Raw genomic sequence first — 24,609 nt, 5'->3', positions numbered from 1 at the left:
CTGGATGTGGGCCTCGATCCCAGGACCCTGAGATCATGACCCGAGCTGAAAGTAGAGGCTTTAACCCACTGAGCCACCCAGGCGCCCCATATGCAACACTTTTTAAAAAGATTTATTTATTTGAGAGGAAGAGAGAGAAGGGTGGAAGGGCAGAGGGACAGGGAGAGAGATTCCGAAATGCACTCTGTGTTAAGCACAGAGCCCAACACGAGACTCGATCTCATGACCCTGAAATCACCATCTGAGCTAAAACCAAGAGTCAGTTGCTTAACTGAGTGAGCCCCCCAGGTGCCCCAATGTAGCCCTTTCTAACTAAGCATTTCAGTGTGGCTCCACCAAGTAGATCTTAACCTTTACTCCATTTTAAAAATGTGGACCTTAACAGGTATTGCAGGTGTGGATACTGGAGATCAGAGAGCTCATGGGTTTGTCTAATTCAGCAACTAGGGACTGTGCTATGGGGATACCATACTTCCGGGCTCCAGGTAGAGATCCCTGCCCATGGTGACTACGCTCTTACTTAAGTCCATCCCTCAGTTCCACTTTGTCTTCAGAGTAAATGACAAAGGAGGGTCACAAGACCTTTTGTTATATCATGCCATCATTTCCTTTTCTTCCTTCCTATACTTCTTCAGTTCTGAACTTCTGGAAAAGCCATCATATCCTGTCCCTCCTTTTTACCTGGGTAACTGAGTCCTATTTGGGGGGCCAGATCCATTGGGAAAGCTTCTGTGTGGTGTGTGCTGGCCTCAGACTACATCTTGTGCAATCTCTATTGGACCCATTAGTACCATTAATGTATGACTCTGGTTGCCTTAGATTAAGCTTCCAAGGGTACAGACTGCTTCTTTCTTTTATGTTTCCTCTTTTTTCTTCATCTATAAAATAAATATAATAATAGCTACCTTGTAGATTTATTGGGAGGATCAGAGGCAATGTATGTAAGTAAAGTAACTAACAGTGCCAGAGACATGGTAATAAAACTAACAATAACTCATATTTATTAAACTCATTTTCTGTGTGCTAGGTACTCTGGTAGGCATTTAACATGTATTATCTGTAATCCTTATGTAATGATTTTATTCAACGGCCTGAACTCAAAGACAGTATAAGCAAAAAGCACTTTTACTTTTTTTCTCTTCAACAATGTTATCAAATCTTATGACCCTGCAATTTGATCTGTGTTAAGCAGAGGCCATAGTTTCAGACTCTCAGTTATAAACACAAGTTAATTTCAATAACTAAAATTTATTTTCAGTTATTAAAAGTTCTAGACTGTTCTTAATGCATATGAAATTCATAACATGTCCCTTTCCCTCAGCGGTGGCCTGACACTGGCTCTTGCCCTGAATTTCAGAATAGTTTTTGACTTGACTAGGATCTTTTTAGTCTCTCTCAGTCATCAGTGCTTCCGTCACTGGCAGGAGCTGGCTATGCTGTGGGGTGTGCTGGTAGGCTCTTTATCCCTGTATCCAGCGCTCTTTGAGACCTCAGCTTTCTGATAGGGGTCAACAGCACAGCACTTTAGCTCTCACCCAGCTACAGCCCACAGCAGCCAATCCCACAACTTCCTCCTGCTGGGGTTCTCTTACTTTGGCAGGTGGTTGTTCTCGGTAGGATGCCATAAAGGTAGCGGATTATTTTCTGTGGTACGCCCTGAACCTATAGGAAATGCAGGCATCCGTGTCATTTCGGGTGTTGGAATGTAGATCTGTCTGCCTGTCTGCTGTCTTCTCTTCTTTTTCTGCTGGCGCAGACTGTGCCAGTCAGTATCCTGCTTTCTGAATTCTCCAGGAGAAGAAGGGGCAGCCATCAGTATTCTCATATGCCCTCACAGTCCAGGCGCACATGTCAGCTTGTTGCAGACTCTTCACGGTGGTCATGCCACCGTTGGCCTGTACGTCTCTGCATCTTACAGGCCTGTGGTCAGAACGACTCACTAGTTTTTTTGCCTCAAAATTCCCCACTACTCTGAGATCTATTAGTGCTGTCCCCTTGGATATGTATGTACAACAGACATGCATGATAGGAGATATGCCAAAAACCCTCCTATAGGTAAAGTCGCACTGCCTCCATGACGTTCTCTTAATGCACGCCATAATTCTGCCCTTGATGGTGAGGTGCCATGTTAGTGGCCGGTCAGGCTGCTTATTAAGGAATCTTAGGAGAGGTCCGAGCAGCTGCTCCTCATGGTCTTTCCTCCTGTTGTTCTCACTGTAAGGCTTTAGCTGGAATATTTGAAGTAGCAGGAAAAGCCCTGTTCCACATCTTGGTATATATAAAGCACTCATTCACATCTGAAGAAGCTGCGACTCTAGAAGTCAGGTTATCTTTCCTATGGGCACTAAACTTATTTAGTGAAAGTCCAAACCTAATTTGTATCTAGGTTAGTGTAATTCCAATCTAACTGTTGTGTTCACTGTACTGTTTACTTCAGAATGTGTTCATTCAATGGCAAATGGTTACCAAAGGGCATCTCTAAGTTGAGATAGATAGCAGTGACCCTCTTTGGGATTTATTTATGTAACTTAACAGTGGAAAATGGAGGTTTGATGTTATAGGCATGTCAAGGATTATCCAACTTAATTGACTCCTGTATTTGTGCTAGTTAACTATTAGTCATTTTCTGCTAGTTAAAAACATATTTGATAGAGCCAAAGCAGCACCTAGCTCACTGTGAGAATTCCATAAATCTCTGTTAAATGAAAAACTGTAGGAATTCAGACTTGGCTGATATGAGGGCTCCTAGCACATGGTGGCGAGCGTTGAGTTTTGTCAAGTGCTTTGACTGTGTTAGTCTCCCTGTTATTCATCCACCCATCATCAACCCTTATATTCATGGAAATGTCTTTAGCATTTTTATGGGATGACTGCATGTCCCTTACATGTAACCAGGAGAAAAACCAAGCTCTCAAAAGAAGGATGATTGTGTCAGAGTTGAAAATTTAATCAGCAAGAACCAATTTAAAAGAGCCAAGTTGTAGCAAAATCCAGAGAATTCAGAATCCTTTCCTGCTTCATTATAGCCTCAACTTTTTTCCAGCTTTTCAATTAAAAAAAAAAAAAAAAAAAAGGCTGATAAATGGCTACTGAAAAATAGCTTAATATAGTTAGAGTAGTTATTCTTTTTCCTCTCAATGTTCAGAGGACAGGAACATCTGAATAAATTTCAGGGACCTTTGAAGAACTTTAGAAACTGTCCTCTCAGGTTAATTTATTAAAGCACAATTAGTAATAATGAGATTTGAAATGTTTTGTCCTTTTTGTATAGATAATATTTGCAGAGAGAATTTATTGAGAAGATTTACATATAAAATTTTGAGTGAAAGACAAAAATATTAAAAATAGTTGCAGCTGTTTTATATGGTCTGATATCTTTTTTTAAAAGATTTTTCTTTATTTATTTGACAGACAGAGATCACAAGTAGGCAGAGAGGCAGAGAGAGAGGAGGAAGCAGGGTCCCTGCTGAGCAGAGAGCCCCATGTGGGGCTTGATCCCAGGATCCGGAGATCATGACCTGAGCTGAAGGCAGAGGCTTTAACCCACTGAGCCATCCAGGAGCCCCGGGTCTGATATCTTTGCACTTAGTGATGTGTAGCACACATCAGACACTAAAAAATACAATTCCACATATGAGATTCTTGGAAATGTGAAACCACAATGAGAGAAAGCTGATCAGTAATTGTATGAGGGGAAGAGGCTTGCCCACAGAGGGGCACACAGAAACTTGTTCAGGAATTGAAAACGTTCTGAATCTTGATTGTGATGGTGGTTACATGAATATTTTCCACTCCAAAATTCACCAAATAGTATAATTATAGTGGGCATATCTTTTGTATCTACATTATATTTCAATAAACCTGGGCAGTGAAAGAGAAAAAAAATTATTATTGAATTTGGCCTCTTTCACCTTTATTATTTTTTTTTCTGTAAAGTGAATAGGACCATAGTAAATATTCTACTTTAATTATGTTCTACATGGAATAATAAAATCTTAAGTTTCAAATTATCTTTAAGTGTAATTCTTCGTTCATTCACTCTTCACTCTTCATTCTTCACTTAGTTGCTTGCTGGTGGATATATGCAGTCAAGTAAGGCATAATCCTTGCCTTGGGGAAATGTATTAGTTCTTAGCTATTGCTGTGTAACAAATTGTCCCCAAATTTAGTGACTTAAAGCAACACAGATTTATCCAACCACAGTTTCTATGGGTCAGAAATCCAGAGACGGCTTACTTGTGTCTTTTGTTTCAGGATGTCATATAAGGCTGCAATCACAATGTCAACCAGACCTGGTATTTCTCATCTGAAAGCTCAGCTGGTCAAAGGTCTGCCTCCAGGCAGAGGCAGATAACTTATAATAACTTATAATAACTAAATAACTAATGTTATTGTTGGCAGAATACAGTACATGGAATGATGCTTACCTTGGCCTCATTTACTTGCTGGCTGTTGGTGTGGGAAGCTGTTCTTGGTTCTTTGGCAAGTGACCCTTTCCAGTATGACCCCTTCATCAATGAGTGCAGACTGAGAAGACAATAGAGTCCGCTTGGAAAACGAAGTCATAGCCTTTTATAACTCAAACACAGGAGTGGCATCCCCTCATCATGGTCACATACACTGGGTTAGAAAGTTACTCATGAGAAAGGAATTAACAAAGACATCAATATCAGAAGTCAGGTCCCATCACCATCATGATGGTGCACATGTGATCAAGTGGCTGTGAAAATTAAACACAATCATGAATGTAAAGTTCCAAGCATGGGATCTGGCAAATAGTAGGCATTCAATAGAAGTTATTCATATTTTCTTATTATCTTGGTACAGATCTCATTCCTGACCTAAAATCTACATCTCAAAAAATTCCTTGTTGCAGGGTTCCCAAGCATCTCTGTTTGACACTCTTATTAGATTATAAGTCTAATAAAAACTGAATAACCATACAAGTCAGTCATCCAGAGAAAAAGTTTTCCAATGAATATGAACCATAGATATTATTCTTACCTCAAGTTAATTCATAAGCATTCCTGATCTAGGATAGGTCCTAGACTAGGTCTGGATGCATATGACAAGCTCCAACACGGCCTTTCTCACAATTCACTGAGTTTGTGATTAGTTAGCACACTTTTTGCAAAAATTAATATCAAAGCCCAAGAGAAGTATTTTAATTGATAAACAACTAATGTAGATACAACAAAGCAAGAATTAAATAAAAAGGATATATTTACAACTAAAAATGTGTTCACTTCTAAAACTGCTTAATCAACTTCCAAGTGAAGACAAGATCATGTTAAGAATTGAATACTTATTTTAGAAGCAAGAACATTTTAGTGAGTGACCTATAAATTAAACTATTTTTAAATATGTTATATATCAATTGTACTTAATTAAAAAATTAAAAGTAAAAAAAGATTAATATACTTAAACTTACATCCCTGAGAAAAGATGTATGAAGTAATGTTCTTGCAGTAATACTTAATTTTTTAGTATTTCACGACTGATATTTCTCATTCTTGGAATTTTTATTTCATAATCAATTTCAAAAAAGAAAGAGAATGCATTTAAATAAAATAATTTATCCTCATACGAATGTTCTCTATTATTAGATTCTACCTCAGGAGACAACATGCATTTTTAACTTCTTTAGTGATTATTAGGAATATTGGTGATCATGTTACTATTTTTAATGTGTTAAATATTCATCAGAAAAATAATACAATGTCATTCATTTGAATTTCTGTTATAATGTAAAGGAAAGTACAAATGCTGATGATGAATTACTTTATTTACAGATGATATTGCAGATTTTTTAGAGCTAATTATATTGGTGTTTCTTCTTACAAAAAGACAACAAGTATAAATAATTGATCATAGGAATCCTCAAATATTTTCAGTTTCAAATTCCAAACTATTGAAAGTAACTCCAAAAATTCATTAATAAAATACATAGGAAGTTATATTTTGAAATGTTTTTATTCTACCTTTTTATTGGAAATGCATCAGTGGTTGCAGTGGAAATAAAATGTGACAGCAAAAACAGAAACAAAGAATGCACAAAGCTTAATTTCCCTGGTATGCATGTATTCTTGTATATATATAAAACACATTTTAAAAATCATTGAATATTAGTATCCCAATAGAGAAAAGTGGGCTTTTGATAAGAGACTAAAAGAATGTGCATTAAATGTGGATAGTGGTTGTCTATGTTAAGATTTTTATTTTCTTCTTTATATCTTCAATGTTTCTGAATGCTTTGCCAGAAACAAGTATTACTTTAATAAACAGAATCAAACAAAGTTGATCTTTCCATTAAAAATATATTTTGTGCTAAATCTGTGAACCAAAATAAAAATGAACTTAGTTTCATTATGTTTCTTAAGGAGAATAATTAGAAAATGCTATGATTTTTTAAAAAATAGTACTTTCTATTTCTTGGTGAACTTGTAAGAATTGTTCACTTAGGGAAAAATGTATTTAGACCTACTTTTATCTTTTTGTGGAAATCCTTTGCACATAATGGTGAATTTATCAAAGAAAGTATGTTTTGTTATTAATTAATTCATTAAAATTCAAAGCCAAAACATTTATAGATTTATCTTCAGCAAATAAGCATCATATTAATATCTGGTAAAAACTGCATTATAGCATATTGATAAACATTGCATACTTCTATAACTAAAAAAAAAAAAGTCTGAGCAAGCTGTTAAATGCTTTTCTTTGGTAACACATTTTATTCAGAAGATAAGAAATATCTCTTTCTTTGCAGAGGGGAATAAATTACAATTCACCTTCAGGGACTGCTTTTAGACTTGCATTAATATTGAGCCGTGATGGAGGTGGAGATTTTTACACTAAGTATCTTGGTTATGTTACTGCTAAATCACCTGACTCATGTTAAGTGAAATATATAAAGAAACCATGAGGTACCAAAACAGTGCTCCTGTGCTTTGCTTTCAATTTCAATTTCACGCCTATTTTGATGAAACTGTGACAGCAAGTAGTGTTAAATAAAACCACCATTAGATCATTTGTAAACTATTATTTTCAAGAACATTCATGAATATCGTTGTGCTAGTTTAACTACTTTAAAACAGATGAAGTTTTAGAATATAAGTGAGGTCCAGAGCCATGGACCAAGAAAGAATTCCCAAGACTTCTCTGGTGTGAAAAGGTGGTTTTTATTAAAGCAGGAGGACCGGACCCCTGGGCAGAAAGAGCTGCCCTGGGGTCATGAGGCATGGCCCAGTAGATATCTAGCAGTTGGAAGGGGGAGGTAAGGAAAAAAGGAGGTTTCAAAAGAACTTTCTTAAACTAAGGAGGACCTACAAGACTTCAGAGGCCTTGCCATTGTCAAGTGAGGGTTGTTTTCTACCCTCTGGCAAGGCGTTAACATTAAGATGGTGGGAGATTAGGGGAAGAATGTTGTACCCGCCCACCTTGGGGGATGGGAGGTGGTTACAGGGTGTCAGCTTCTGCTTTGTCTGCAGCCAGCCTTCTGTTCCCTCATCAACACTGTTCAATAATTATAGAATATCCATGCTATGTATATTTATTTATTTATCATTCACTCATTCATTCTTCCTTCTGCATGGATTAAACTACACCTGAAATTTATTATTTAGTTTTGTGTGATGGCTTCTTTTAAACAATAGTATCATGTCTTTGAAATGAGGCTTGTCTAAAAAAGCATTTGTACAGATTTTAGAAAAAAAATATTTTTAAAGATTTTATTTTTAAGTAATCTCTACATCCAACATGGGTCTCAAACTCGCAACTCTGAGATCAAGAGTCACATGTGCTGTGCTCAGCACATGTCACACCATACAACACTGTTAAAATACCACTGACTGTACTCCCTATGTTGTACCTTTCATCCTAGTCACTCATTCATTCCATTACTGGAAACCTGTATCTCCCACTCCTCTTCACCCATTTTGCCCATTCCCCGACCCACCTCCCCTCTGGCAATCACCTGTTTATTCTCTGTATTTATTTATGGGTCTGTTTTATTTTGTTTTGTTTTTTAGGTTCCACATATAAGTGAAATCATATGGTGTTTGTCTTTCTCTGTCTGCCTCATTTAATTTAGCATAATATTCTCTAGGTCTATCCGTTTGTTGCAAATGGCAAGATTTCATTCTTTTTTCATGACTAACATTTTTTTGTGTCTGTACATCACAACTTCTTTATCCATTTATCTGTGGATGGATATTTAGATTGCTTTCTTACTTTGGCTATTGTAAATAATGCGACAATAAGCAAACATAAGAGTGCTTGTACCTTTTAGAATTAGTGTTTTAATTTTTTAAGTACTTAGTAGTGGAATTACTGAATCATCTGGTATTACTATTTTTAACTTTTTTAAAGACCCTCCATACTGTTTTTCACAGTGGGTGTACCAATATACATTCCTACCAGCAGGGCACAAGGATTCCTTTTTCTCCACATCTTGTCTTGATGAAACTAGCCAAGTCCGACTGGTATAAGGTGTTAATCTCATTGCGGTTTTGGGTTGCATCCATTACTCTTAATTAACAGAGAGTAGCAACTCAGAGATTTACATATGCTTATTATATGTATTTTTAAAGTTTGTCAGTAATTTTTTAGAGTTTTATGAAACATGGTTTTAAGGATGCCTGAATGGCTCAGTCGGTTAAGTATTGCCTTTGACTCAGGTCATGATCCCAGGGTGCTGGGGTCAAGACTGGTATCAGGCTCCTTGCTCAGCAGGGAGCCTTCTTCTTGGGATTCTTCTCCTCCTTCCTACCATTCTCTCTCTGACAAATAAAAATATTTTAAGAAAAGAAGAAACATGGTTTTAGAAAATTTACTTTGAAAAAAAAAATATTGGTCCTGCTACAGTTACTGAGATGGCCTTCTGTTTTTGTTTATAATCAAGCCGTATTGGGGTGTATTATCTAATATGTAAGCTTATTTCCATTAAGCATTTCCCTTATTACAACCTCATTGTAGACAAAATAATAGCCCCCTAAAGATGTCTGCCTCCTAATCCCCAATACCTGTTAGTTGGTTACTGTAAATGATAAATGGACTTTGCTGACTTGTGATTAAGGATCTTGAAATGGAAGATAATCCTGTATTATCCAGCTGGGCCCAGTGTAATCACAAAGCCCTTTTAAGAGGGAAGGAAGAAGATCAAAGGTGGAAGGAGATGGATGGAGAAGCAGAGCTTGGAATGATATACTTTGAAAAATAGAAGGGTGGGGCGCCTGGGTGGCTCAGTGGATTAAGCCGCGGCCTTCGGCTCAGGTCATGATCTCAGGGTCCTGGGATCGAGTACCGCATCCGGCTCTCTGCTCATCAGGGAGCCTGCTTTCCTCTCTCTCTCTCTGCCTGCCTCTCCATCTACTTGTGATTTCTCTCTGTCAAATAAATAAATAAAATCTTTAAAAAAAAAAAAAGAAAAGAAAATGGAAGAAGGGGCTCCAGCTAGGGAATGTGGACAGCCTCTCCAGAGTGGAAAAGGCAAGGAAAGAAATTTTCCTCAGAGCCTCTGGAGGGAATGGAGCACTGTCTATACCTTAATTTTGGCCCCCATAAGATTTGATTTGGGCTTCTGACCCCCAGAATTGTGCAGAATAAATTTGTGTATTTTTTTTAAGATTTTATTTATTTATTTGAATAAGAGAGGGTGAAGATGTGCATGGGGGTAGGGGTAGAGAGAGTGGGAGAAGCAGGCTCCCTGCTAAGCAGGAAGCCCGATGTAGGGCTCCATCCCAGGACCCAGAGATCATGACCTGAGCCAAAGGCAGATGCTTAAATGACTGAATCACCCAGGTGCCCCTAAAATTGTATTGTTTTAAGTTACCAAGTTTATGATGGTTTATAATAGCAAAAATAGGAAACTAATCCAAACCTACATAGCAATAACACTTCAAAGGGCCTCTTTTTTTTTTTTTAATGTAATAAAAATCCTAGGTTCATTCATCAGATGAGTCACTGAAAAGATGCTTATTTATTAGCAGAATGTGAAACCTTTTTATTATTTCTGGGGAAACATTAAGCCCCATCAAGCCCAATAAGTCTTCAAGGTGGCAGAGCCACATAAAAGCCGGTATTGGTGTCACCAAGGCCAGAGTTGCAACAGTTCTTTTTAACTGAGACTCCAGATACCACTGGAATTTTAAGAAACCACATAAAAATAAAACATTTGAATGTGAATACTTTCGCTGCTTCCTTGACTGTCACACATTCAGAAAGAGCCTCTCCTGGTAATAATCTGTGTGGTCCTGTTCGTATATCACTTGCAGACAAGCAGAAAACTGAACCCTTTATTGCTCCTTCTGTTTTCTGGGAGTACTCTGTATTAGAGTGACCGGTACGCTGTTTTACAGGGTGAGGGGAAAAGCTGTAAGAACTTCTGTGCATTATTTTTGAAACTCGAGAGTTCATTAAAACTCTCTGGCTTTCTTCACTGCCATCTTTCTTCCTCCTTATGAATTATTCAAAGCAGGTTTCCGTTGAGGTAAATAGTTTGATTTGAAGGTTTTTGTATCTGGATTTCGATGCAACAAGAGGTGTTAAATGCTCAGAATTTTAAGTGTACAGAATGGCACAGACTGGGCTATTAAGATGGAAGACGTTTGCTGTTAACGCTCTGGGGCTGCTGTTCGCGACTTCAGCGTGGAACTATTTGTCATCCTGAAGTAGGCAGGCATTATGATGCCTGTAGTATAAATCAGACTTTACAGAATGTTTGGTCCCCGAGCACTTTGAACATTCTAATCCACTTCTCAGTTTACAGAACATTTTTTTTGATTTTACAAGGTAAAGTTTCCCCTTTTTTATTTAACCTTGCCAATGCATTATTAATCTCTATTATTTTTCAGATATTATATACCAAACAACAACAATAAAAAAAACACATTAGCCTGCATGTTTCTCTTGGATAAAATGAGGTTGTAAGTTTTGAGTTCTTCTTTCAACAAATAATGTGAAAACTAAGAGGACCTAGAAAACATTTCATTTTTATATAACTCAAGGTAAGCCTGATTTCTTCTTTCATAGCAGTCTTCTCTTCCTGGGGAGTCTGTGCCTTATTTTTAATCTTTAAACACTTAACTCATGGAGTTTACATACCTGAAAAACCAATATATGGAACACATGGCTGGAAACTACTTTGCTTTGGAAACTAATGGGCAGAATTTGTTGAGTGCAGTGTAGCACATTTAAAATCCAATCCAAGGAAATCTTATTATAGTTCTGTCATCTGCTAAAATTCACTTCCCTAATGTCAGTTTCTGTTAAAGCAGTCTTCATAAAATTATGTTCATGAAATTATGCCTAAGTGGCAAAGCATTTTATTCATGTACTCTGCTCTAACACGATTTTTTTTTTTTTTAGCAGCAGGAGTTCCATTTTCCAGAGAAGGATAAGAACTAATATTTAATAATTAATATGTGCTAGAACATGGGCTAGGTACTTTACATGCATTATCTATGTGAATGCTCACCATAATTCTATGATATAGTTCCTGTAGCATCCCATCTTATAGCTAGAAAGTTGCTTGCAGAGCACAGTCTTGCATCAGTCCTTCTGACATCAAAGTCTGTGCTCTTAAGTACTCTGCCAGTGATTACAAATTCAAACATGTGAGAACAGAGATTGATGAAGTTACCCAGTGTAATGAATGAATTTACATTCATTTACCTTTAAACTGTATAGTGGGCAACCTTTACATATTTATGGACTGTATTCAGCTTTCGGCCTCTGGTTCTGGTTCTACACAAAGCCACATTGCTTTCAGAAGCATTAATTTATATGCATAATTATTCCTTTATTCATTTCAGTTTTATTCAGGTTTTATCAGAGACTGTAAGTGTGCAGAAGACAGAACCACATTGCCGTATTATTCTTTCATGCCAAATACCTACCCATTAACCCAGTCATGTGGTCTGGTGTCAGGACAAAGGAAGGAGCTTCCTACCTGAGCCTGGGGGGAGATACTGAAATCAGAAGAATGTTCAGACTCAAAAGCCAAGGGAAAAGTTGGGTTCTGAGGAGATCACATAAATTGAAGGGGCTAGAAGAATGTATTAAGGTCTTGCCTACAGCACTCATAGTCTTATGGCCATGAATATGAGAGTGATGGCAGCTGCCGGAGAGGAGGCTTAGGCAATCCTTCGAAACCAGCTTAGTATTTGGTCCGTGAATGTACCAGCCATATTGTAAGGCAGACTTGGGTAATTTTTAAGGGAAGTGAGATGAAATGTATTTCAGTATTACACATACAAAATTAAAGATAAACAAGGTATTTAGATCCTGTAAAAAAAAATCTATGGGAAAGCTATGGAGGTGCCGTTAGTTTCTTTAAGTTCCCTTAAAGGATTTTCATTGTTCGGATGTCAGGTAACAGAGAAAGGGAAATACTTGCCATTTGTTTGATTGTTTAAGGAAATATATTTTTGAGAATTAATAACATTCTTCTGGATATATGTAATTAAGCCATCCCTTCTCAAAAATCTATAATAGCTCCTCATTTTAGTTATAGCAGACATCCCTTAATTTGATAAGTTATTTAAGTTCTTTGGTCTTTAATTTCCATGAAACTGGGTAGGTGATTTTTCAACCCTTTTTTCAGTGGAGGTGCTGATAAAAAATATGAAACTTGAAAATCACTGAGATTCTTTGCTTAATCAGAATCCTGTACTTTCTAAAACCCAACAGGTCAGCCGTCAGTTATGACATGGTCCTTTACTACTTGGTAACACTTCCTACTGTAATGCACTTACTTAGTGCTCTTCCTCCCTCCCCCCCCTTCTTACCCCCCCTTCCACCCCTTCCTTTTCCTCTCTCTACCTCCCTTCCTTCCTTCCTTCCTTCCTTATCACCTTCTATTGGAAAAGGAACTTCATGGAGTTCTTGATTCAGTGGTTGGATATGGGGAAGCCTTACTCACCACTAGGGGGCATTTGAAAACAGAAGAGGGAATTTGGTGTTTTCTCCAGAACTAGAGAATAAAGGAGACCTCCTTACTAGCATTTAGTAGCTAGAGGCCAGGGATATTGTTAACCATCTTGTCATAGATGGAAAAAAATTCTTATGTAAAAGGTCAGTAGCATCCTTTTTGAAATATACTGTAATGGATTGTGTCCTTGAAGTTTGAAAAACACTGTAATAAAACTGATTTCTTTTCTGATTAGGATTTTCATTCTTTTTTTTTTTTTTAATTTTAATTTAAGTATAGTTAACATGCAGTAGGATTTTCACTCATGGTTTACTTACGCTCTTTCTGCTTCGAGCACTTTTCCCAGTCATCCTGTGGAAACTCTGTTTATCTTTTAAGGCTCAGCTCAGATCTCCTCTCCTTTATGAAGTTGCTTTTGTAAATTTCTCACTTTACTCTGAGCTCAGAGATTTTTCTGCTTCTTGATGGCTTTTATGTAATCTGTCTCTTGAACACAAACTTGAATAATCTCCAAAGCCATAGACAACTTGAGAAAAATGTTGCTCACTTTTCCATTTCTGCTTTCTATATTAGGTTTGGGAAAGGGCATTGAAAATAGGCATAAAACTTTTGTTCTGTTTTATTTATATGAAAGTGATGCTTTTAAACATCACCCTGATAAACATACTACTTAAGATAAACAAGCCTGAGATTCAACCTAACTTTATTCATTCATGATAAATTAGCTTTAGGAGTTCCACTAAAAGTAGACAATGAAACCTGCTCTTTAATATCCTTTCTTGTTGAATGTTTCTTGAACCATGACTTAAATTTCAGCATACAGACTACCCAATGGTAACAAAGACTTTTCTAAAAATAAAGATAGCTTTCAGGGCTTCTCTAAAAAATTATTTAAAAAAATATATATATCCATTGCCTACCAGTTGCCTGAAACAAGATCAGGTATCATTGGCCCACTGCCCTAGTTCAAATTCAATGAAGGAATCCACACTGTCCCACTTGATGATATTTGCTTTAAGGAACAGGAAGTACTTAACTCCTGCTAGATGTTGTGCTGCCAGTATCTTTTCTAGGACTTATTTCTGGAATCTACATGCACTTTGAGATTTTCAGCTTACCTCAAAAGACACCAGTTTCCTTTGGGCTATAGTTTTAAAGATGGCTTTTGATGGTAAAGTTTTAATAAGAGAATAGAATTGTTTCTTTACATATACTAGTCTGTTTTTGTAAACTATCTTTTGAAACCATGATATTGATGAGACTATTGTAAATTTTAAGTTAGTTTAATAATCCACGTGTGTTTTTATTCTTGTTGGGTAATGGTGATAAGCTAGAAAAATGATGTAAAAGAATTACAGGTTTTTACTATAATATGAAGGAAACAAGAGATTCCATGCTATTTAAGACTGAAAAGCAAAAGGGAAAAATATAAAACATTCGGTTAGCTGTACCATCTATTTTATTCTGAATTTGGGCCATAGTGTATCCTTAAGTAAGGACTAGCAGATATATGTTAATGTATCCTTAGAAAATTAGTTTTTCTGTGTTCTTAAATGGCTACGGAAATAGTGTCAGTGTTGAATAGCTGGATTAACAGTTCTGGAATTCTCTGTGTCGTCTAAGTGTTATGTATGTATGTGTGTCTAGGTGCTTATTATTTCTTCTTTCCAGTTACAGTATGAATTTCTAGGATATAGGAAGTCTAGTTGTATTTCCTCTGTGACCTTGGGTAGTACATACATTCTGAACATCACTTTGGCAATATGAAGTCCTTCGCCGGCGGGGGCTGGGGGGGCATGGAGGGGGAGGTGGTGATAATGATGGAGATGGTGATGAAAATAAATGAAAAAAAAAATCTTTCCTTTTTCTTAGTATGCTAAGTAACATTTGGGAACACAATATTAGGTAAATATATTCAAATATATTCTGGATCAGGAAGTGCTGGGTAAGTGGAAAATAAAAGGTGGCACTTCTGGGCATTTTCTTTCGATATAATATCACCGTTTTGAATAAACCACTTACACAAACATACACATACAACCTCTTACCCAGGAACATCAAAACTGAATACTTAACTTAAGTTTATGTAATCAGGAAACATTTCAACTACCATGAGCCTAGGAGTCTAAGGCATGTAAATAAATAAAATACCAGTGCTTTCTAGAAGCATTAGAGAACCTTGTGCATTCCGTATTTGCTGGGATTTGTCCTCTGTGGCATTGAAAGGAGATGATGGGTGATTATACTGTCAAAGCTTCTAGTTCTCAAATATAATCTTCAAAGGAGTGCTGGGGCAGACATAGAATAATTTTAATAGACTTTGGAAGACTTTGGAACATCCAAAAACAGAGAAGAAAACTTGCATAATAACACAGGAACATTGCCAGTATTGTTCCTTTCTTGTCCTTCCCTCCTCACTCCTCCCTCTTTCCCTCCCTCCCTCTCTCTCTGTGTGTAGACACACATATATACTTTAGTGTATGAATAGATAATTTTAAAAAACCATCCTCTTCTGCAATATTAGTTATATATTCTTTTCCTTGAATGTTATTAAGATGCATTTCAAACTTTATTCTGTTTTAAGTTTTGAAAGCTTCCTCCAGCACATTGCTTTAAAAAAAAAAAAAAAAAAAAAAAAGAAAGGCAAGGGAAAAAAAATCATTAATGGGATAGAATATGCAATTCACTTATTTAAAATATTTAATTCCGGGATATCTGGGTGGTTTAGTTCGTATATCGGGAGACTCTTGATTTTGGGTCAGGTCATGATTGCAGGGTCCACACTCCACATCAGGCTCCTGGCTCAGCAGGGAGACTAGCTTGAGGATTTCCTCCCTCTCTCCCTCTGCCCCTTCTCCTGATCATTCTCTATCTCTCCCTAATAAGTAAGTCAATCTTTAAAGAAATAAATTATTAAAATAAGATATGTAACTCCATGTTTTTAATATTTCACAGAGTTGTACATTTGTCACTATAATCAAATTTAGGTCATTTTCATTATTCTAAAAAGAAATTCTGTACCCTTTACAATATCCCCCAACCTTCCCCACCCCCTCCCATCTGTCTTTGCCGCACATAGCTATTCTATAATCTGTCTTTATAGAGTTGCCTTTTCTAGACATTTCTTAAAAATGGAATCATAGATGCTGTCCTTTGTGACTGGCTTTTTGACTTAATATAAGATTTATACATGTAGCATGTTTCAGAGCTTCATTTCTCTTTATTACTAAACATTATTAAACTAAATTACATGGATATATTATTACATTTTATTTATCCGTTAATCAATTGATGGGTATCTAGATTGTTTTCATTTTCTGGCTATTATATACAATGCTGCTGTAAACATTTGTATATATGGGTTGTCCTGTGAACATATGTTTTTATTATTTGGGTGTATTTTTACAAGTGGAGTTGCTAGATAGCGGAGTAACTCCGTTTGACTTTTGAAGGAATTTCTAGACTGTTTTTCAATGAAGCTGTGGCATTTTACAATTTCACTAGCAGATATGAGGGCTCCAATTTCTCTATTTCCTTAATTATATTTGTTATTATCTTTTTTCTTTTTTATTATAGGTTTCCTAGTTTCTAGTAGTTTCCTTCCTTTTTTATTATAGGTTCCCTAGTACAATAGAGTGGTATCTCATTGTGGCTATAATTTGCATCTCCCTGATGACTAATGATGTCGAACATCTTCTTAGGTTTATTGACCATTTATATATCTTCTTTGAAGAAATGTTTATTTAGAAACTTTGGCCAATTTTTAAAAGTTAATTTTGATAAAACACATGTAAAATTATATTTACCATCTTAACCATTTTTAAGTATACACTTTTGTAGTATTAAGTATATTTACATTGCTTTACAACAGATCTCCAAAATGTTTTGTCTTCTTAAACTGAAAGTCTGTCTTCATTCTATAACAACTGATTTCTCCCTCTTGCAGGTCTGGTTTACCACCATTCCATCTTCTGTTTCTATGAATATGACTGCTCTAGATACCTCATCTAAGTGGAATCACACAATGTATTTCTTTTTTTGTGACTGGGATGGTTTTACTTGGCATAATATCCTAAGATTCATGCTGGTTGTAGCATTTCATGCTATGTCCTTTCCTTTTAAGACTGAATGGTATTCCATCACGTGTTTTTACCACATTGTTTTAGACACTTTTCTGTTGATGAATGTCTCATTTGCTTCCATCTCTTGGCTATTGTGAATAGTGCTTCTCTGAACATGGATATGCACATGTCTACTCAAGACCTCATTTTCAGTTCTTTTGAGTATATATCCAGAAGTAGGTTTCTGAATGTTATGGTAGCTGTATTTTTAATTTTTGAGGACAGCCATACTGTTTCTTCTAACAGTTGTGCCATTTTAAAATCCTGCCAACAATGGACAAGGGTTCCCTTTGATCATTTTGTTCCCTTTGTTCCTTTCGATTCAGTTATTTATGTTTGTTATTAAGTCGTAATAGTTTCTTAATGTATCTTCCAAAACGTTTCTAAATGAAACCAGTACATAGACTAATGCAGTATTTAGCTATCGCTGAGTGTAAAAGCATTCTAGAACTAAAATATAAGTCACGTGGCCTTGGATGAGCTATGTGATCTATTGTCGAATTGGAATGCTAACAACAGCATAGATTTCGCCTGAAGGTAAAGTCAGGCACTGCATAAATGGCATACAAAAGAATGCCTGACAAATGGTAAATGCTCTGTACTTGTTAGCTATTATAATCACTAAGTGTTGTTCTTTCAGATATGTATATTAGACTGGTGTTACAACTTGATCTCTGTGGTATATGTATATATCTACTTGCATATTTTCAGTGGTAAATGTTGTTACTGGTTTCTGTTCTCATGGTTAGTATATCTGGTGGTAGAAGACCACATCACTGCATACAGCTTGCTGCCTCTCCACATCATGGCTAATAGTTTTAGAGTTTCAAGGAACAAAAAAAGCAGAGTGTTACTTGAAAAAAAAAAAAAACTTTATTATGATAAATTTCAAACATTCAAAAGTAGAGAGAATGATTGAAGGAATCCTGTAACTGTTACCCAGATTCAATAATGATCACCACTGGCAAGTAGTGTTAGGATAAATAATTTGCAGAGGTCATGAAACTATCTTGAATAAAGACTGAACAGGATTTAGTGTCTCATGCATTTTTATATACCTCTTGATATAATTAACTTTCCTATGTCTCTGTCTCACACACACACACACACAGACACTACCTATATATGCTTGTGTTGTTCTATCTTTAGCTACAAGAGCGAGGGAGAAACAGTTCTCTGAAGATAGAATCAACTTTTAATGGAAAATGAAATTTTAAAGTAGAAACTTTTAAAAAAGACTTCAATTTCCCTAAATATCTATAGATATATAGATAGATAAAAGATATATATATATATATATATATATATATATATATATATATATAGCTATATATCTTTTTTAAGGTTTGTTCACTTTGTGAAACTATTGCTATTAGTAAAATATTTTGATAAATCTTTCAACATAGCAATTACAGTAATAGGGTGCCTGGGTGACTCAGTTGTTAAGCCTCTGCCTTTGGCTTGGGTCATGACCCTGAATCCTGAAATCTAATCCTGATTGGGCTACTTGCTCAGCAGGAAGCCTGCTTCTCCCTCTCCCACTTCCCCCTGCTTGTGTTCTCTCTGTCACTGTGTCTCTCTCTGTTAAATAAATAAAATATATTTTTTTAAATTACAGTAATAATGTTAGCTATGCATACTTATGGAGAAATTATTCCTGGTAAATAAATTGCCCAAGACAAATGACAAGATAGGAATAAAGTATATTGAGGGCAGTGTCCAGAGACCATTCCTAACCATTACAACATATCTCAAAATATCTTACAATCATTAACCTAATAATCCAGGACTAAGAAAGTTAGGAAATATTGCCTTACTTGAAAAGAAAGTTTGTGCTGTATTTATCATTTTAATTATACCTGTAATGATATAACTTTAAATCACCCAAATATATGTTATAGCACACAATACTAGGAAGTTCTTTCTTAGGGCACCTCAGTGGCTCAGTTGGTTGAGCGTCAGACTCTTGGTTTTGGCTCAAGTCTTCATCTCAGACTCCCAGATTCAGCCTGCATGTGGCTCCACTGTCAATGCAGAGTCTGCCTGTCCGTCTCCCTCCCCCTCAGCTCCTCCCCTTGCTCATGCTTGCCAGCTCTTTCTCTCTCTCTCTCAAATAAATAAAATCTTAAGGAAAAAAAAAAAGTTCTTTTTTGTTCATTTTGTTAACATGGGATGGGTTAACAAGTGTCCGAGGTATCCCTCCTCCATTCAGGAACCCAGGCAGGTTGAGGTTCTTCTGTCTTCATCAACTGGCTTTTTGACAGGAATTAGTTTGCTACAGGTCTGTGATGTATAGTTTACCTCACTAGGGGGGAGTCCCCAAAAAGAAAGAAGGATGAACAATTCCTGTGAGCAAGCTGATTAGTGGCCAGCCTCCCGGAAAACACTCTATTGATGATATTTACTATCACGGGAATTTCTTTAATCTATGAAATGTTCCTGATCTGACTAGGATTGCTTGAAAATCTATACATTTATAGAGCATGCCTCACTGGAAAAAGTCACATAAACTATATTTCTTGAAGTACAAAATGGATGTTCATGACAAAAAGCTCTCTGTTATATAAGTGATGACTACAATTATCTCTTAAAAACCCATGTTATATCTGGACAAGGTCTAGTGTATCTTAGATCTTGCCTTCCTTTGCCTTTTATAAGTACTGGCATTCTGGAAATTATTAGTAAAACTTGATATCAGATAAGATCTTTGTTTTGTTGTTGTTGTTGTTTTTTGCTTGCTAAGTTGATCTGTTAGGTGTGGGAGGGAGTCTTCATTCCAGCTAGTGTAAAGAGCAAAAATCTCATAGATCCATTCATGAAAGAATTGTATGGGACTACCTTGGAAATGGGGTGCAGTACTTCCTATGGCATTTCATGTCTGGGACTCAGCCATGAGGCACCACATTTATTTGCAAGAAAACAAGGGAAATATAGTCTTCCTGTGTACCCAGAAAAAAAGAGGAGAATATGGATTTTGGTGAGTTTGTTAAAACTCATTCTAGGAGAATGACTGAAATATTTTGCAAATCATTCTTTAGAATAATATGATCATAGCTCATAGTCATTACTATGGACTAGATACATCATCATATTTAATCTTCTCCACAGCTTTATGAGTTAAAGACCAATATTGTCACTTTATTGATGTGGATTCTGAGTCTTACTGAGGTTGTATACATAACCTAAGGGCACAGAGCCAATTTATCTGATGGAACCAAGACACAGGCATAATCTGGTTCTTTTCAAAGTATTTGTAACCATCAGTCAAGAATTTTCAGAATAAGAATTTCATGTGGGTAGGGTTGCCAGATAAAATAGAGGATACCCATGGTGTATTTGGGACATGCATGTGCTAGAACTTATTCAGTGTTCATCTGAAATTTAAATTTACTGGACGTTGTATTTTTTTATTTGCTAAATCTAGCAATGTAGCATTACTATGTAGGAAAAAAGAGAAGCTAGTAAATCATGCATTAAATGTTTCTATCAGTATTTGAAATAATGTCACCCTTGATGTTTAGCATAGTGATATAATTAACTATAGCCATCTTCATATGAAAAAAGTAGCAGCATAATTCCATATTGATTTATGGGAGGAAAAAATGTAGGTTTGACTCCCTGAAAGGAATATAGGATTAAGATTAAAAACCATGTCTACCCATCACTAGATCACACATTATCTTGCATAAACTATCTTTACTAGCAAATATTCTGATATTGGAAATTATATGAAATATATGTCAAGGTAGATTTTTGTGTTTTCTTTGAGTTTACTCATTTATAATATGCATTACCTTATCTATTATATACACAAAGTTATTGGAATTTTATACTAGGTAATTTTGTTCTAGGTATTTATCTAATAGGATAAATAAGTGAAAATTAACACTAATACATCTCTGATTCTTTACAATGTGAATAATTTATTATCTAATTAATTAATTAATTATTAATAATTTATTATACTATTTATCTAAATTGGATAGTATTGAGAAGAAAGGATGCTTTTAATAATTACTCCAGGACAAGGGGTGAAAAATGGTATAGTTTCAAGCAAACTGGGATGAATAGTCATTCTAGTGGGCCACCTTATTTTAAGTTTTGGGATCATAGAATGTTAAAGGTGGAGAGCTGTCAAAGACCTCATTTAATATAGTCTATTTTTAATAGACTAAGAAATCTAAGGCCCAGTGAAAATAAACAATATTTTCTATAGATTAATGATTCTTACTCAAGTTGATCGCTTTATTTATTTATTGACTTTTAAGTAGGCTCCACATCTTACAAGCCCATTGTGGGGCTTGAACTCACAAACCTGAGATTAAGACCTAAACTGAGATCAAGGGTCAGAGGTTTAACTGACTAATCCACTCAGGTGGCCTGATGGCATTTTTTATAAAGAAGTGATTAATACGACTTTTGTCACCTCGTCCACTTCCCTTGTATTGTACCTAAGATTATAATCTTCTACAACAATATTCACTTCAGCTAAGACTCTACAGGCCAGAATTAAATCTTAACACACTAACGACAGACATCTATATTCATTCTTTTAGCTTAAAATCACTTTTTCTGAACTTTTTAAGAATTAAGTATGTGTTCCACCCAGTTTTGTCTTATAGTCCAGACTATCTCTTTTCTATTCTAGTGGCTCTGTAATGTAGAACAAATGGCATGCCGTTCTTTGACCCTGGAGCTGAACTGAGAAATGGCCAACCCACAGAACCTTAGAATCTTCCGTAAATATGATCTCTGGAAAGCATAAGAGCAAAAACTGATCTATTTTGATACTTTTGGAGGTAGTTAAATATTATTTTTATGTGAAATTACAGATGATTCTTTCAATGTCAGACATAGGTTTTTAATTGTTAAACAGGAAAAAAATGTTCTAATAATTTATTTACTCCCAAATTTACATATATTTAAGAGTTCTCTTTTGTTCTCAATAATGTATTAAGTGATATTAAGAATCTGTACTCTAGGGTGCCTCGGTGGCTCAGTCAGTTAAGCATCAGACTCTTGGTTTTGACTCAGGTCATGATCTCAGGGCCACATGTTCAGCATGGAGTCTGCTTGAGATTCTCTCTCCCTCTCTCTCTACCCCCCCTCAAAAAAATAAGTAAACCTTTAAGAAAAAAATAAGAATCTACATTCTAGTGAGACTGCTATGCTAATGCTAACAGTCCCTAGCTTGTGAAACATGGACTAGTTAGTGGATTCCTAGCCACTCTACCCCTTAGTTTTCTCATCTCTAAAATAGGATTTATGATATTATAATCATTATTATATATTATATTACCATTACTATAATATATTATAATATTAATGACTACATGATTTTCTTTAAGTAAATGATTTTATTTATTTTATTCTGAAATACTTAAGAGTGTTCTGTTGTCTCTTAAGTATGCAGTAAATAAGCACTCATATTGTATTATTTCTTTTCAATGAAATAGAACCTTCTTTTCATTGCCCTGTTATCTTTTCTTTTTCTTTTTCTTTTTCTTTTCTCTCTTCTCTTCTCTGCCTCTTTTCTTTTCTTTTTTTTTTTTTTTTATATTTTATGTGTTTCTTTTAGAGAGAGAGAGAGAGACAGCAAGTACTAGGGGAGGGGAGTGGCATAGGGAAAGAATCTTCAAGCAGACTCCCCACAGAGCAGGAAGCCAGAAAACAGGTGGATCTCACAACCTGTATACCATGACCTGAGCCGAACTCAAGAGCTGACGCTCAACTGGCTGAGCCACCCAAGATCCTCGGTTTTTTTTTTTTTTTTTTCAAGTATAAACTTGTAAGCAAGAAGCTAGTTAAAAGACCAAGACATTATTATTTATGATATGTGGGTTTTTTATTAATTATTAAGATCAAATTCTAAAATGGAATGATCCCTTGAACACACTGGAATGATCCCGGTGATATTACGTTAATTTTTTTCAGTATTTGATAGATAAGTAAAAAAATTGATTTAGTCAAAGTCATTTCCTTTGTTTGAGAAAAGTTGTTCTCTTTTATCATTGTCTTCTTTTTAAGCCTCAAAGAAAATATTATGCAAATATTTAACTTGAAATTTTAAAGTGTATATTATTAAGAATGAACTGGAAGAATGCAGTTATTTTCTGCTTGAATTCCCAGCTTGTGATATACATCCAAAAACGAGCAGGGAAGTAAACTCTAGGAGAATCTTGTTTCAGTAAGTTACGCTTTTTTACTGAAAGTGAAAGATATTTCCTTTTTCAAAAGCATCCAAGATTAATAAATGATCTTATTCTAGATTTAGAAAGATAACACTTTTTTTTTCTAAAATTTGCTTAAAAATGAAATAAACACCATATGGATGGGAATTGGCAATAATTAGATTTTCCCCCCAAAACATATCTTTGCAGAATGAACAAATCGAGTATTTTAGACATGACTTTTTCTTATGCTCTTGTTATTAAAATACTCACTCCAGCGTCTGTTTTTCACTTTCATGACCGAAATGCAGAACATGATAAGAAACAATAACCTCTTGCTGGTGGGGTCGGTCCACCACCCACAAAGTTTCAGATTAGTGATCAGCCAGTGTTTTACAGTCTTTTCCTTCTTTCCTTTTTAAAAAATTTGTTTTTATTTTTCAGTGACTTCATCTTATTCCAATGTTTCATTGTTCCCCTCAGTGTTCCTACCCTCTTTCTTTTTTTTTTTTTTTAAAGATTTTATTTATTTATTTGACAGACAGAGATCACAAGTAGGCAGAGAGGCAGGCAGAGAGAGAGGAGGAAGCAGACTCCCTGCTGAGCAGAGAGCCCGATGCGGGGCTCGATCCCAGGACCCTGAGATCATGACCTGAGCTGAAGGCAGAGGCTTTAACCACTGAGCCACCCAGGCACCCCCCACCCCCTTTCTATGCACTCCCCTCTAACCTGTTGATCTCAACCCCTCAAAATGGGAAACGTCGAGCTCCTTTCACTTTATTCCTGGTTTTGTTTTTTAGAACTAGCAGTTCCATTCAATAGTTTTCTACCAAATGTCTGTCTGCAAGTTACTTTGGCAAGTGGGGCCCTCACCACAGGGAGGACTAAATGAAATAATCTATGCAAAGCACTTAGCATAATGTCAGGCACAGAATAATGTTAACTATTACTTCTCTTCTTCCCTATTACATAGTGGGCAAAGATTCAACTATGGATTATTTAAATACTTTTCTTTCAGTATAATTACATGCCTTTGAAAACAATATATTTTTCCAGCTGTTGGAAATTGTCATATGTTTCCTAATATCCAAAAATAACTGCATAAAATAGTGGTTAGGAACCAAGGGGCAGACTCCCTGATTCCCTGGGTTCAAATGTCACCTCTGCCACTTACAAGCTGTGTGACAGATACCCAGATACTTAAACTTGCCCCTGTTTCCTCATTGGTTAAATGGGGGTTATCAGATCATCTATTGCCAGTGTGAGAAAGACCATTAATATAGGTAAAGTGCTTGGAAGTGCCTGGCACATGCTTGCACTCAAAAGATGTTAGTTATTACTAGTTTCATTGTATTCAACATTTATTATTTCAGCAAATATTTATTGAAAC

At 35.8% G+C, this 24,609-nt stretch overlaps 1 protein-coding gene across 12 annotated transcripts in view; it reads left to right on the top strand.

The window, feature by feature from the left end:
- The window catches only part of RALYL (RALY RNA binding protein like), a 713,948-nt gene that overhangs the window by 197,588 nt on the left and 491,751 nt on the right, over positions 1 to 24,609 (top strand). For 2 of the 12 annotated variants that reach the window (XM_059166118.1, XM_059166116.1), the window contains exon 2: positions 10,851 to 11,003. The exons of the other annotated variants lie outside the window; for them this stretch is intronic. The gene's annotated coding sequence lies outside the window, so the exon portion shown is untranslated. The remainder of the gene's footprint in view (positions 1 to 10,850; positions 11,004 to 24,609) is intronic. 12 annotated transcript variants of the gene reach the window in all.

Source organism: Mustela lutreola, chromosome 3, assembly GCF_030435805.1.
Source record: "Mustela lutreola isolate mMusLut2 chromosome 3, mMusLut2.pri, whole genome shotgun sequence".
Classification (NCBI taxonomy): domain Eukaryota; kingdom Metazoa; phylum Chordata; class Mammalia; order Carnivora; family Mustelidae; genus Mustela; species Mustela lutreola.
The sequence above is the reverse complement of the archived record's forward strand: the minus strand, read 5'-3'. Positions and strand labels throughout refer to the sequence as shown.